Source organism: Nylanderia fulva, unplaced genomic scaffold, assembly GCF_048542155.1.
Source record: "Nylanderia fulva isolate GAGA-0341 unplaced genomic scaffold, ASM4854215v1 Scaffold810, whole genome shotgun sequence".
NCBI lineage: Eukaryota > Metazoa > Arthropoda > Insecta > Hymenoptera > Formicidae > Nylanderia > Nylanderia fulva.
In genome coordinates, this window is record NW_028190929.1 from 26,851 (window position 1) to 42,932 (window position 16,082).

General features: G+C 35.1%; 2 long non-coding RNA genes across 3 annotated transcripts; both read left to right on the plus strand.

Annotated features, from left to right (window-relative positions):
• Positions 1 to 676: 676 nt before the first annotated feature.
• LOC114931857 (uncharacterized) lies at positions 677 to 4,588 on the plus strand. Of its 2 annotated transcripts, none has more exons than XR_003819775.2 (4): positions 677 to 924; positions 3,494 to 3,724; positions 4,015 to 4,152; positions 4,326 to 4,588. It is a non-coding gene; the product is annotated as an uncharacterized LOC114931857 (long non-coding RNA). The 2 variants fall into 2 exon arrangements; XR_014926303.1 differs by lacking the exon at positions 677 to 924 and adding an exon at positions 2,648 to 3,171.
• Positions 1,074 to 2,240, plus strand: LOC114931366 (uncharacterized). Its single transcript, XR_003819662.2, has 2 exons — positions 1,074 to 2,031; positions 2,107 to 2,240. It is a non-coding gene; the product is annotated as an uncharacterized LOC114931366 (long non-coding RNA).
• Positions 4,589 to 16,082: the final 11,494 nt, after the last annotated feature.

The following is a 16,082-nucleotide window of genomic DNA, read 5'->3' on the forward strand; positions in this document are numbered from 1 at the left end:
TTCGATCAAATGATAAATTGTCGATACTATCTTCGATTGAATTTGCTCGATTCCGAAGTCAAAGTTCACAACTTGAATTTTTATCAACATTTATAATGTAAAATTGTAAAATATAACTAATTTTCTTATCGTGCGAAGTCAATCAAAGATTAGATTGACAATTACAAAACAAAAGCATATGATTTTTCGAATATTTTTAATTATGGTTGACAAATAAACGTAATCGGAGATTTTCCTTCTTTCCTCTTCGATGACGATAAATTAAACCAATACACAGATCAATTTAAAAATATTCTTATTACATATTCTTGTTATAATTTTATTAGTTTCATGAATAAATTATTTTATTCAAAAAAATTGCAAAATTATAAGTCCTGGGCCCTGTTCAAGGATTATCAACCTGGTGCTGTCGGCAATGCTGAATATATATATATATATATATATATATATATATACATATATATATAATATTTTTGTATTGTGTTAGGCCTTACGCACAAAATAGAAAAATATAAAGGGTAAAAATACATATTATAAATTAGTAAGAGAGAAAAGAAAGTCTTTTACTTTCTTTCTTGTTTAATAATTATTTTTATTTCTAATAATTTTTCTGTTGCGTTGAGCCCTATTAGTACCAGAAATATATACGAATTGATACGTGTCTGTTGATCACGTGTTCAACCTGTGCACGTTACCACATTTCCGGCAGCGAGCACGAGCAATTGTTTCAAGAAGTACTGTTGCTGTGTGATTGTAATACTGATATTCTTTCGCGCCTAAAGTTTTGTGAGCTGGTGTATCTTTTTGAAGAGATATCTCCTCTGAAGAGCTGAGAGAAAAGCTGATATCTCCTCTGAGCTGACTTCTCCATATTGCATAATTGTGTGCATAGTTTTTTCAAGTATTAGACGAAACTTTTTTAAAGTAAGTACAATCATATTAATAAAATACACATATTTATAACTTTCACTCTTTTTTATTGTGTTCAGTGTTAGTCTAACCTCTAGCTTTGACTATGGATAAGTTAAGGTTTCTTTAGAACTCATTAATAATAATTCTGTATTTTTTAATACACATATCAATAACATCACAGAAATTGTAATTGATAATAATATTGCTACTGATAGTTTAATATTGCCTACAAATTCATGCTGTAATAATAATGTAAATGTCAATATTCCATACAACAATGAGTTAGTAGATAGTTTAATATTGCCTATAAATTCATGTTGTAATAATGATATAAATGTCAATGTTCCAAATAATGAGTTATTTAATAATGATGTCGAAGAATTACCGAATAATATTGAGTGCAATAATAATGAAAATAATATATCGTTAACCTCAAAATTAGCTGTATGGGCTGTAAAAGATAATATAACAATATCGGCGTTAGGAAATTTACTTCCTATAATACGAGAAATACCGGGATGTAGCAATATTCCAAAAGATGCAAGAATAGTACTAAAAACACCTAGTAAAATAATTGTAACACCTTTAGGTTCCGGGACATATTTTTATTTTGGTATAGAAAAAACGATAAATTTATTTTGTATAAATCATAAAATCAACTTAGAACGAGATGAAGAGTTTTTATTAGCTGTCAATACTGATGGTTTACCGTTAAGCAAAAGTTCGAATAGTTCGTTTTGGCCTATTTTATGCTCAATCAAATCAATAAAAGTTCTTATAAACCACATATTTTTAGTTGCTTTATATCATGGTTCGGAAAAACCAAAATCTGCTAATAATTTTTTTAAAGATTTTGTAAATGAATGTATTCATCTAACAACTAATGGCATATTAATAAATTCTTTTTGATACAAATTCAGAATTTTAATGTTAATTTGTGATTCTCCAGCTAAATCATTTGCTTTATTTATTAAAGGTCATACAGGCCATTTTTCATGCACAAAATGTGAAGAAGAGGGTGAAATGTTTAATCATGTATTACGGAGACAGAACGTTTTTGCAAAAGAACTGATCATACATTTAGAACTACTGCTCAACCGGAACATCATATTGGCAAAAGTATACTATTAGATATACCTAACTTTAACATGATAGATAATGTACCACTAGATTACATGCATAATCTTTTATTAGGTGGTATGAAAAGGCTCCTTTGTCATAAACGGTATGACTGGATTTATGGTAAACCACCCCATAAATTACGAGCTCGCGATGTAAATAAAATTTCAGAAAATCTTGTAAAATTAAAGCAATACGTTCCTTATGAGTTTTTTTTAGAAAAACACGTTCTATAATTGAGTGTAAGAGATTTAAAGCCACGGAATATAGATTTTTTTTGCTCTATTCTGGTCTAGTTTTGAAAAAGGTTTTATCATCTAAAATTTATAATAATTTCATAACATTAAGTCTTGCTAGTTCTATAATGATAAGTCAATGTTATTCGAGAAATGAAGATTATGTAATATATGCTCACAGTTTGATGAAACACTTTGTCTGTCAGTCTATTCAAATTTACGGTCCGGATTTTGTATCACACAACATACATAACTTTTTGCATTTAAGCGACTGTGTAAAATTATATGGTTCACTTGACAATTTTAGCGCTTTTCCTTTTGAAAATTATATGCAACAATTAAAGAAGAAAGTTCGTAAATTAGCTCAGCCTTTACAGCAAGTTATATGTACATCGCGTGCTTGAGGAAAGTAATATTGCTCAACATAACTTTAATAATATCTAATATAATATAAGTGTTCGATATACGACCTATATGATTCACGCCGGACACCGATCGCGGTGATATCATTGTTTTCGTTCTCGTATCATCTCGGTGAAATTCGGCGTATTCCGAAAACACGGACGAGTGGGGAAATGAGCCTCGACGGTTTCCATCGATGTGTCCGTGATATACTTCTGTTACAACAGTCGCGCGAATAACAAGTAAGACCTTCACAACAACCGGCGAGCGAACGAACGAACATTGTACATCGATCTACTCGGCACCGCAACAATAAATCTCGATCTTGAGAATTAAATTTGATTGCATATGTTACGTGGATTTCCCCGTCACATCACAGTTTGGCGAGACAATACAATTAAGAGAATTACGGACATCAAAATACTCGCATCACGCATACGAGATCACATTTTCTCGTACAATAAGCGATTAATAATATAAGCGAGTAGTTTGGGCACTTATGGTAAAGTATATATAAATTGTCAGACACAGACACACACACACACACACACACACACACACACACACACTATATTGTGTATTTGTGTAACAAATATATATTTTATAAATCTTTTGTATATATTTATATATGTATAGCAATTATATTACATAAGTAATAGTCATATATATATTATTTATTAAGATAATTTACTTTTTAATTAAAAATACAACTACGTATTTATTTTTCATTTTTTTAATCAAATTTTAATCGACTTATATATTTATATACTTAGTTGTTACTTTAATTTTAATTAATACTAATTTAAATAATTATTATTTTGCAGACACTTATAAAAAAGCGCATCAAAAGGCAAACAAAACCAAATGTACAAACATTCTTACTTCTAATAATGAAGAGTTGAAAGAGAAAAGAAAACGTAATACAAAAACTAAAAAACGCAATAACAAATCTGAAAGTGAATCGTCCTTCTCTGAAATAGATAGATCATCATCAGATGATGATGCACTATATCCTGACGTTCCAAATTTTAACGAACAAATTGACTCAAACAATAGTAAGTAAAAAATATGATGTTGGTATAAGATATTATAATTATGTAATAAAATATTCATTAAGATTATATTTTGTAAAAAATATTTATAATAAAAATAATTAATATTAAAAAATACAGAAATATAAGAAAACATATAAAAAACAAATAAGAAAAATTTAAGATTTTAATTGCACTTTTTCTTGATATAGCTTTAAACCAGTACTTACTTAAAATTTGTAACAGCTATTAATGTAGAAAAGAGAATATAATTATATGTAAAAAGATATATATTTAATTTATATTTTTTCTAGGAAAGAAAAATCAAATAGAAAATAACACTCATAAGTTCAAAGTTACTGTTGATACTATTTCTAATTCTGGTACTAGTACTTCTATTTCTAATATTGTTGAGTCATATCATAAAAACCCGGCTTTGGAATTAAATTCTGGTAAGAAAGATAGTTCGTATAATATATTATAATTTATTACATAAGATATACGTATATATTGTAATAAAATAAATACAATTTAAAAATTTAAAAAAATGGTATATATATGTAAATAAAATATTAAAAAAAAATATTACTAAACAATAATTTATAATTAATTATTTACATTTTAGAATTTGGAAAACGGATTTGTAGAAAATTACACATTCTCAGTTTGAAAATGGATGATATTTTCGAAGGTATTAATGTTCTACTAAAAAATAAAGCAGATCTAGTACAAAATGTTGTATGTAATGAAATTCCCGAAATTATGCAATCATTTCCTGTAAATGATAATTCTTTGGCTGAATTGGAGAACTGGTTAATGACATCTGAAAATAATAAAACAATTTTGGTAAGAGAAATTAAAATATTCTTTCTACTATTGTAAATAAAGTATAAATAGTATGACAAATTATATGTATATATATATTTTAATAAGATAATTTATACTCAATTTAGTAAAAAGAATATTTTAACTTGATTATATGTGTGTATAATTGTATCTTATATTATTATATTTAAATATTTTATAAAGACTACATATATATTTACATATATATATATATATATATATATATATATATATATATTTTGTAGGTGGTGTCAGGATAGTTTTAGATGATGTCAGGGCGTAATTCTAATAAGGCTTCTAGTGGATCTTAACAAAGGATCTTTATTAGGTTAAACTATACTCGATAGAACACGCACGACGGCTCACTGCCGTATATCTGTCCAACGGCTCTCTCTCTCCGCGGGGAACTGACTTCTTCCCCTTTTCTCTTCTTTCTTACGCAGCGCCGCTAGCGGTAGAGGGGGGGGGGGTGGAAACGCAATTCGCCACTCACGCGTGTATATAAATGAATATCGGTAGAATAATAATTCGCCTACAGTCGGCCAGCCTGACATTACGACCGTCTCGGTCGTACGTATAGGAACAAAACGTATTAAGTAAATATATCCAACATATTAAGTAACGCCGGATAAAACAAACATTTCTTATGGACTAAATAAACATACTGATTAGTCATATTTATTTGGATATATATGGTCGCATCGCGTCGGCGGCAATGACGCTATTATAGGGCATTTGAGTGACTTGAAATCCCTCGACATCGGTTATTACATAACGGTCAGAACCTAGCACTCGCTTTACAACGTAAGGCCCTTTATACTTTGGTATGAGTTTTTTATTGGTACCGACAGAAGTGTCCACATTACGGATCATTACGTAGTCGCCCTCTTTATATTGTTTCGCTTCTTTGTGTTTCTTGTTATAATAGCGTTCGTTTTCTTTCTGACTCTTCTGAATTTTTTCAGAGGCAGCTTCTCTTAATAACACTAGATCTCGACTAGTATCAGTATCTAAAACTAGTTTAAGTTTATCGTTAACTTTACCGAGTTGTTCTACGCCAAATAATAGTTTACTGGGGGTTTCCCCCGTTGATCGACAAATCGTATTATTAAATGCATATTCTATTTGATCTAAAACTTGATCCCATTTGTGTGGTTCGTCACATAACTTCGCAATCATCGGAGTAATGTCGTGGTTGAACCGTTCTATTTGACCATTTGCACGCGGAGTACCAACAGCTACGAGGATATGCTGAGTAGACTCATTATTTATAAATTCAGTAAATTTATCTGATGTAAAGGCTGTTCCGCGATCGCTCACAATGCGTCGAGACTTACTATAAGTTCGATAATAATTTCGCAAATGATTAATTGTCTCATTCGAGGCCGTAGATTTGCACGGATATACTTTCAAAAACTTTGTAAAAGCATCTACTACTGCTAAAATATATTTGTATCCGCGACCGGTTTTTTCAAAGGGACCACAATGGTCGACATGGATCGTTCGAAAGGGTAAGTTCTCTTTCGGTATACTGTGTAACTTGCCTTCTTTCTTTCCACTAGAAGGGGAAAACTCTATACAACGCAGACAATTAGAAATATAGCACTTTACTTTCTCTCTCATTTGTGGGAACCAGTAAATTTGCCTAATGTTAGCAATAACTTTATCGAGGCCGACATGGCCAATGTCATCGTGACACGTACGGATTACATTACTTTCCATTGATATCGGTACATAAAATAAGAGTTTTTTACCCTTATCTTTACGGTAAACAAGACCGTCTCGCAATTCAAAGAATTTATCCTCAGATTTTTCTAATTTATTTCGAATGTTTACTATATTTACATCCCGATCTTGTTGAATAGATAAAGTTCGGTCGAACGAATTTGCTTCTAATGTCAGAATGCTATGACATCGACTCAACGCGTCGACATGATTCATCTGTGTACCGGGTCGATGTACGATTTGATAACAGTATTGCTCTAAAAATAATGCCCAACGATATATTCGCGGATTAACTGTCTGTTTACTTAAAGTAAGGCGAAAACTGTCGCAGTCTGTTATTATTGTTGCGCCCCCGTGTTACGCCCCTGGATCTACATCTTTGTATCGGGTGATACTTTTCGCGGGATCAACTCTTTACGCTTCCGGGAGATCGTCGTCAAGGGAGTTGTTGTTAAACAACTAAGGGTCTTCTTCTGTTTTCGGGAGACATGACAGTTTTGGTCTAGCGGTCGCATCGTGCGGACGTTTTCCGAGACCGGAGCTTCTTTGCATTACGAATGCACTATTTGTTATATTTCATTGGTTTCGTGTATTGGTTCCTCATATTAAAGTTCATTTCCCTATCATGCGAGTGTCTTTATTTCGCGCGCGAGTGAGAGTGACTGTGTGTGAGTGACTGAGCGAGAGGCGTCCCGAGGACGCAACATTTTGGGGGCTCGTCCGGGATCAAAACCGAAAGAATCGCATCTTCCTGAGAGAACGCCAAAATGACGACTCAACATTCGCCGAAAGCGACGCGTTCCCGAACAACGATGAAGGAGATAGACGAGACGGATGCGTTGCAGACCGCACTGCGAGAACTACGAGAAATGCGGGCCGAACGAGAACATCAGCAAGCTCGCTTTGAGACTCTTCTCCGAGAGAAGGACGAACAGCTGCACCAGCTCGAATTGAGGATCTCCTCGCAGCAAACTAACCAGCTAAGTCCTTCTAATATAAGAGCTTCTGGGGATACACGACTGAATTTAGCTTGCGCGAGTACCGCGAGTGCCGCGATAGCCGCGAGTGCCGTGATAAACGCGGGTGAGACGACCGGTGACTTTCGTGCGAAAACGGGCTTAAAACTGAAGCCCGATACATTCGATGGAAGGGTTCCGCTGCGGGAGTTCCTCTCCCAATTTCTTTTGTAGCCGTTGCGAATAATTGGGATGAGAAAGCAAAAATGATTACTCTCGCTGCAAATTTAAGGGGAAAAGCTCGGTCCGTTTTAGAAAATGTCGAAAATTTTGAAGAATTAACATTCGCGGAATTAAAATCAAAATTAGAGTTGCTTTTTGAAGACGGAAACTTGACGCAAAATTATTACTATCTTTTTACGACACGGAAACAAAAATATGGAGAGGATTTCGCTTCCTTTGGAGCCGAACTTGAGAGACTGTCGCGTCTGGCTTACCCCGAATGTCCATATGCGGTCCGCGATAAAATAGCATGCGCGCAATTTGTCTCGGCATTAATAGACGGGTTTGTCAAAAGAACCCTTCAACTGGAGGGAATTACATCCTTAAATTTGGCTATAGAAAGAGCTAAGGCCATAAAAATAATTCAGGGGGATAGTTTTGATAGAAAAAGAGACAATTTTAGTAATAAAGGAAATTACGGCAAAATAAGTCAAAATTATCAAAAAGGAGAGAGGAGCGACGCGCGAACCGATTCCGAAAAAAAGAAAAGCGAACGGTTTGACTCGAAAGGGGAAGCGCAAGCGAACAACTTTTCGGCCAAAGAGAAAGAATGTTGGTCTTGCGGGAAGATCGGACATTTGCGTTTTCAATGTCCTGAGGCGAAGGAAAACTAGAGGTAGTTGAATTTTTCGGGGAAAATTCAATTCTTACAGAAAACGCCCCGACGTCCAATTTTGTTGATCTCATTGATTGTAGTGTTAGAAGGACCTTTCTCTATTGTAAAGAAATTCAACGATGTGGTGTACTGCATTCAGAAGACACCCAGACATCGGAAGAAAGTAGTGCATGCAGATAGATTAGCTCCATTTTTAGATAGAAATATTGATTGTTAATTAGAAATAGTACAAAACTCAAATAAAGATTGCTAGAAATTGGAGAGTTGTGTTTGTGTGTATATTTGTAAGTGCATTTTTTTTAATTGGTGAATTTATTCTGCGTAAGGAATGTTTTCTTTTCTAGTTGGAAATTTTTAAGAAGAGGCTTGCCTGAGTTTTTGTTACAAGAGAATTCTCTGAGGAAGTTCCTGCGACCATTACTCATCGAGGGCAACTGGCTCCTTTCAATTGAGAAGACCGTCTCATCTTCAGAAGATTGGTCATTTGGTTCATCACGTTGAAGACTGTCCCTCTCGTGGTTTTTGATCCGTGGTTTTCCCACGAGACTGAGGGCAAATGCCGGGACAGAGACTTAGGGTGTTCACGAGGAACGTTGGGTCCACGGAAGATATTCCCCCCCTTTGTCTGAAGATTTATGGACCATTTCGTTATCCTTCCGGGAGACGGCGAGTATAGTGAAACCGCGAAGACAGCAGGGATATCTTCTATCAACTCGACTGTTATAGGAAAAATCTGGCCAATTTTTCTTCAAAAAAACAGTTCGAGTACGGAGAGGAGGAGGGCGAAGCTCGGTAACCTGTAGCAGCAGCTAAGGGAGAGCAGGATTCGTCCGGACAGTGTAGACGCAAAAAGAGAGGGACCAGGCGTTTCGTTCGGTAACCTGTAGCAGCAGCTAAGGGAGAGCGGAGTATCGTTGGTGCCCTAATAGCAGCGTCAGAGTCCTGGGTCTTCAATCTCCGTGAGAATTGTCGGGACGACAATTTTGAAGAAGGGGGGCAGTGTTGCGCCCCCGTGTTACGCCCCTGGATCTACATCTTTGTATCGGGTGATACTTTTCGCGGGATCAACTCTTTACGCTTCCGGGAGATCGTCGTCAAGGGAGTTGTTGTTAAACAACTAAGGGTCTTCTTCTGTTTTCGGGAGACATGACAGTTTTGGTCTAGCGGTCGCATCGTGCGGACGTTTTCCGAGACCGGAGCTTCTTTGCATTACGAATGCACTATTTGTTATATTTCATTGGTTTCGTGTATTGGTTCCTCATATTAAAGTTCATTTCCCTATCATGCGAGTGTCTTTATTTCGCGCGCGAGTGAGAGTGACTGTGTGTGAGTGACTGAGCGAGAGGCGTCCCGAGGACGCAACATTATCTTAAAAGGGATACCGGCGAGATAGATATGAAACCGTTTAATCGCATAAATCACAGCGAGACACTCCAGCTCAAAACTGTGATACTTGGATTTGACAACTGTTGTCCGTTTACTAAAATAAAATACAGGCCGGAAAATACCATCCTTTTGTCGCTGTAAAAGTATCGCGCCGAAACCACTTGTACTCGCATCGCAGTGCAATTCTGTTTCAAGTGTCGGGGAATAAATCGATAGTATCGGTTGAGAAGATAACAACTGTTTCAATTTTTCGAAGGCCTTGATCTCCTCTGAACCAAATTTAAACACGGCATTTTTCTTGACTAAGTCATATAACGGTTTAGCGACTATTGAAAATTTCGGGATGAAACGACGGAAGTAACTAGCTAAACAAACAAATCGATGCGTCTCTTTTATGTTTCGCGGGATTGGGTAATTAGTTACGGCTTCAACATGTTGCTCACTCGGGCGAATACCATTTTCATTAATTAAATACCCAAGATATACAATTTCCGTTCGAACAAAGAAACATTTATCGAGTCTAAACTGCAACCGGTATCGTCGCGCTATTTCAAATACATCTTTCAAAATATTTAGGTGTTTCTCTATACTTTCAGTCGCTATCAAAATATCATCTAGATATAACAAGATATTACTCTCTCGGATGAGTTTATCAAAGACTTTGTTGACAAATCTTTGGAACACTCGTGGAGCATTAGTCAACCCGAACGGCATTCGTAGGAATTCAAATTGTCCGATAGGCGTCACAAACGAGGTGTATTTTACCGAACACTCAGACATCTTAATATGATAAAATCCGTTCCTTAAGTCGAGACTACTAAAATATTTTTTTCCTTTTAACCGATTAATATGATCATCTATCAACGGTGTGGGAAAATTGTCTTTTACAGTAATCTTATTTATTTCACGGAAGTCAACACACAGTCGTGACTCGCCATTTTTCTTCCGCACGAGAACGATTGGGCTAGCGTAGGGTGAATTACTCTGCCTAATTGTACCTGTTTTCAATAAGTCGTCTAATATTACTTGCAACTTTTCTTTATCGGCATACGTTAAACGCCTAGGCCGGAAGGTAATCGGCTGTTCATTTTTTAATAAAATTTTCATCTCGGTTTCCGGTTCGCTCGCATCCGAATCCCATTTATCAACGTATTCTTTGTTATACAATCTTCGAACGCTTTCGACTACATGCGATTCGACACCGGGATTAATATTCAATTCTTCTCCAACTTTTACAGGATTTTCGAGATATTCTATTTGCATAATCTCGGTATCAAAATTGTTCTCGCTTGTCGACTCGTTTCTCCTAGTAATCTTTACCGTTTTACCTAGTTCGATTTTTATTAACGGATCTCGACAAAAATCGCGACCAAGTAATGCCGCACACGACATTGTTTCGTTCGATACTATCAGAAAACGTAGCTGAATATTAATTCTTTCGATTTCGACTAATTTCGAAAAGGTGCCTACTACGCAAACAGGGGATTTATTTACTCCACAGAAACAATCGCCGTTAGGAGGTAGCGGTTCGCGCAAACTCGTCGGAACATACTCAGTTTTTATGAGGCTCACTGGGGAGCCGGGATCAACTATCGCGTCTACTGTATATTCACGATCTATATCCCCTTCAAAGGACACCGAAAACTTTAACTGTACACAATACGGATCGCTAACGGTTATCGGTTCGATCAAGTTTACAACGTTCGCCGACTCGGGTTTCGACTCTTTCTCGGGACAGTCTTTTTTCAAGTGGCTGGCTGAACCACATCAATGACAGCCTCCCTTAACTTTCTTCGGGTGTGAACATGCGGATGCCAGATGTCCAACTCCCTGGCAGTTATAACATTTAATTATCTTTCGGCGTGGTGTCAAATCTGCACTCGACGATGCTGGATTTCCTTTAAACGCTGAACTCTCCTTCATCGACAATTTCCCATCCTTTTGGATATTTCCTTGATCACTAGGTTTCTTCCATTCGCGATCAGGAAACTTCTTCGGGTGTAGCGTCAATCCTTTAAATGCCTCCAACAAATCCGACTGACAAGGGACATGTCACAACTGTCCGGAACCGATTTGATTCTCCTTGAAATATGTTGTTAAATACACAAATCTAAAAGACACGTATTTTTTTATACGTGCGCAATTTGAGTTTTAAGGGGTGAAACACCCCTTTAAAGAATAACGGTATTTTTCTTTAGGATCAAATATCTGCTAAACTATAAGAGATATAAAGAAAAAACGTACAACAAATTTTAATGGCTTGAAGAGTACTTTAAAGTTATATGAACAAAATTTTTTTTTTTTTTTTTTTTTTAAAAAACCCTCACCACCTAATTTTTTTTTCAAAATTAAAAATTTTGTTTTACCTAATTTAAAGCTTATTTTTTTCCAAATTCAACCATGTGTAATAAAGTTATGTTACGAAATATCATTTTCGAAAATTAATTATAAACGCTCCCGTATATACGCTCATCCGTGCTATGTGCGTAAGTAATTACCGTCGAACAATAAAATATATAAAAAATGTTTTTGTATAATTCTTATTTATGTTTTCTATGTATTTATAACTGTGTATTGTGTATATTTAGATTTTTTTAAAAATGTATTTGCATTTTATATTATTCACTCATTATACACATTACAATAATGATATTCGACAAAAAAATGTTTCAAACATAATGACTTCTTGCACCAAGAACATCTTACTACAGCTATATTATTGCAACCTTCGATATCACATTTTGTTAAAGTTTCGTCTAAACTAAAGTGTACTGGATTTTCGAATTCGTCTGGTCTTTCATTCGTATAACCACTTTTAAACCACGAATATTTAAATAAGTTTTGATATCGTGGGGATGACAATTGATTATGTATCAAAGATTGCAATTTTATTATATTATTTCGTTCATGTAAGTTTATATTACTTTCCAACAGTAAAACCGCATCTGAAAATCTTTTAGCAAAATTTTTCCAAATTCTGAATCCATAAACATCTAATGGTTGTATTTTCCCTGTAGTTCCTTTCGGTATTATCATAGTAGTAATATGTGTTCCAGGAGGTGTTAAATCCGAAATCATATTGGGGCAATGTCCAGTCCATGAATCGATAAGAAGAACGCTATTAGGACCAATGTTTGCGAAATAAGCTTCTTCTAACCACATTTTAAAATGATCTGTACAAAATATAAATGTTAATTTAATAGTTTTTTTATGACTCTTATTAAATTGTTAAATAAAATAAGGTTGTTAAAAAAAGTAATTATAAAAGGAAAATACCTGATGTCATTTTACCAGATTTCGATGCTTTTACAATAACATTTTCTGCTTTAAATAAATTTTCTTGTACTCTTGGTCCAAATTTACCATTAGCTTCTTTTAATACAATAAATAAAGGGGACAACAAATTGCCATTACAGGATATTATTGGTTGTATCGTATATGAATGGGTTGTTGATGATATGGATTGCACGACACGTTCTACTTTCTTTTCTCCCTGGTTAGACAATGATCTTCCAGAGTGAAGTTCCAATTGGAAACCACTTTGATCTGAATTGTAAATATTTTCAGATCCAAACTGTTCAATAAGAGGTTTTACTGTTTCCAGAAAATCATCAGCTGATTTTTGCAAATCAGCAGAATCTTCTAATGTTCTTCTAGTGACAAACTTCGTAACTTTTCTTGAAACAATTCGGTGAGACTTCTTAAATCTTGCTATCCAACTGTGAGATGCTTTAAATATAGGATTTAAATTTCCTATTTCTTCTTGAGCTTGTAAAGCCCATCTTTTTAAATCAATATCATGAACCATGAATCCTGATTCGACAGCTGCAGTAAATTTATCATGTGTAAATTTGGAGATGTAAGATAATTTTTCTGTACGACTTCCACCTGATTGTATTTGTTCTTCCCATCGCCTTAACTGACGTTCAGATGAAACTCTTCTAAATTTATTTTGTACTACTCTTAGAGGACGATTCCTTTTTCTGTCATTACTGTTTTCATCAGTGTCCCGAAATCGCCAATACTCAACAGCTCGTCTTTTATAAGAACTATCAAAATTTGTATCATCATTTGAACAATGAGGATGAGAATTTAAACTATCTTCATGCCATGCTTCTTCGTCATCTTCAATTATTTCAAAACTATGTAATTTATAAGGTTCTTCATAATCGAGATATATTTCTTCCGTTACTTCCACCCCATTATAATGAAAAACGCTATCCAGTAATATTTTTTTAATGTTTTCCTTTAATTCCACTTCTGCTTCAGTTACTGGCGTTTCTGTTAAATATATTGAATTTATTGACACCAATAAAAGTCTAACAACGTTAAGCGGATTGATAATCATATTCAAAGATGTTATATTTTGCTTTCTATTGCAATAAAAGAACAGTTTACACAGATATTATTACAACGAAAAGACTACACCGACTGTGAGAATTATGCTGCTACATGAACAATTTATATTAACTTATCAGAAATACGTCATCACATAATCTTATTTTATTATTTATTTTAACGTATTAAAGATTTTATTGTAAAAATTATAACTTATCTGGAACACGTACACATAATCTTATCTTATGATTCATTTAACGTAAGATATAAAATTTGTTTATGCCAAATATTGCGACATTGGTATTCGCAAGATTCAATTAAAAAATAATTTTATTATAAAATATAATTGTTTTTAATTTTTATAGAAGAAATTAAATATTAAAGAAATAATAAGAAAGCAGGGGGTATATTTAAAAAATTCTTATTAATTATATTTAAAAATTTTTTTTTAAATCTAAATATACACAATACGCAGTTATAAATACATAGAAAACATAAATAAGAATTATACAAAAACATTTTTTATATATTTTATTGTTCGACGGTAATTACTTACGCACATAGCACGGATGAGCGTATATACGGGAGCGTTTATAATTAATTTTCGAAAATGATATTTCGTAACATAACTTTATTACACATGGTTGAATTTGGAAAAAAATAAGCTTTAAATTAGGTAAAACAAAATTTTTAATTTTGAAAAAAAAAATTAGGTGGTGAGGGTTTTTAAAAAAAAAAAAAAAAAAAAAAAAATTTTTGTTCATATAACTTTAAAGTACTCTTCAAGCCATTAAAATTTGTTGTACGTTTTTTCTTTATATCTCTTATAGTTTAGCAGATATTTGATCCTAAAGAAAAATACCGTTATTCTTTAAAGGGGTGTTTCACCCCTTAAAACTCAAATTGCGCACGTATAAAAAAATACGTGTCTTTTAGATTTGTGTATTTAACAACATATTTCAAGGAGAATCAAATCGGTTCCGGACAGTTGTGACATGTCCCTTGTGAGACTCGAACTGCATAATACGTGCTTGATCTCTGAGATTGCGATCAGGTATACCCTCGATGACATAATCGACAACTTTGTCATCTACTATCGGTACCCTATTAGCGAGGATTATTTTATCATGGAAGTAACTCGTGAATGATTCATCCGTCCGCCATGCTCTCTCTTCGAATTTCTTGCGTAGGGACAATCTTGATTGACGAAGGTCGAACATTCCCTTCATGGCCGCCAATAGATTTTCTATACCAAGGGTAAGATGATGTGGTTTGGAGTGAAACCACTCGGATGCACGTCCTTTTAATTTAGAGCTTATTAAAATTCTTGTCGCAGCATCATCCAAGGCGTACGACACTCGCAGCAATTGTACCTGCTGTTCCCATTTCCAGAACGTACCCTCACTGCCGTCGAATTCGCTCAACAAGTCGCGAATAGCCCTTACACTTTCGCTCATCGGTGGACCATTACGTCTTCTTCCGCCATCATTCATCTGCGGTGCTCCATGATCTTCGATGTTCTCTCGTCTAACGATATCTAATTCACGTTGAAGAAGAGCTCGTTCTCTTCTAAGTAGTTCATTTTCTCGTCGAATCAAGTCATTCTCAGTCAAAGGACCTTCAACGGATGCGTCGTTACTTACTTGGCTTTCATTGTCCTTGCCCGCGACGGCATCCCTCGATTCATGGCCCGCGTCAATCGGCTGATCGACACCGCGGCTCTGCTGTGACCTCTGTTCATCCAGTGTGGTCCATATCTCCGGGTCATTGGCAGTCAATCGATTTATCAGGTCAGCTTTGTTACCGGTCGCCGGCAATTTCTTCTCGCGGAGAATGTCCTTAATCTCGGCAAGCGTATACGCACTTGGCGGTCTCGCCATTGTTAGCGACACACTGCACTTCCCTTTTCTATACGTCCTAGCACACAGCGACGTGTTAATAAATGTTTAACCTCAGTCAAAATGTTCGCGACACACGTCGGCACAATTAGCACACAGCAAAGATTCGCGGTACACAGCGCGAATTACCGTCAAAATATTCGCGACACACAGCGCGGAATATTCTATCTCACAGGAATATCGCGTTACGCGTCGATTCACCGTGCGCGATACGTGGACTCGCTTTCTCTCGTACGCGGCGGAACAATTAGCACGCAGCAAAGATTTGCGGCACACAGCGCGAATTACCGTCAAAATATTCGCGACACACAGCGCGGAATATTCTATCTCACAGG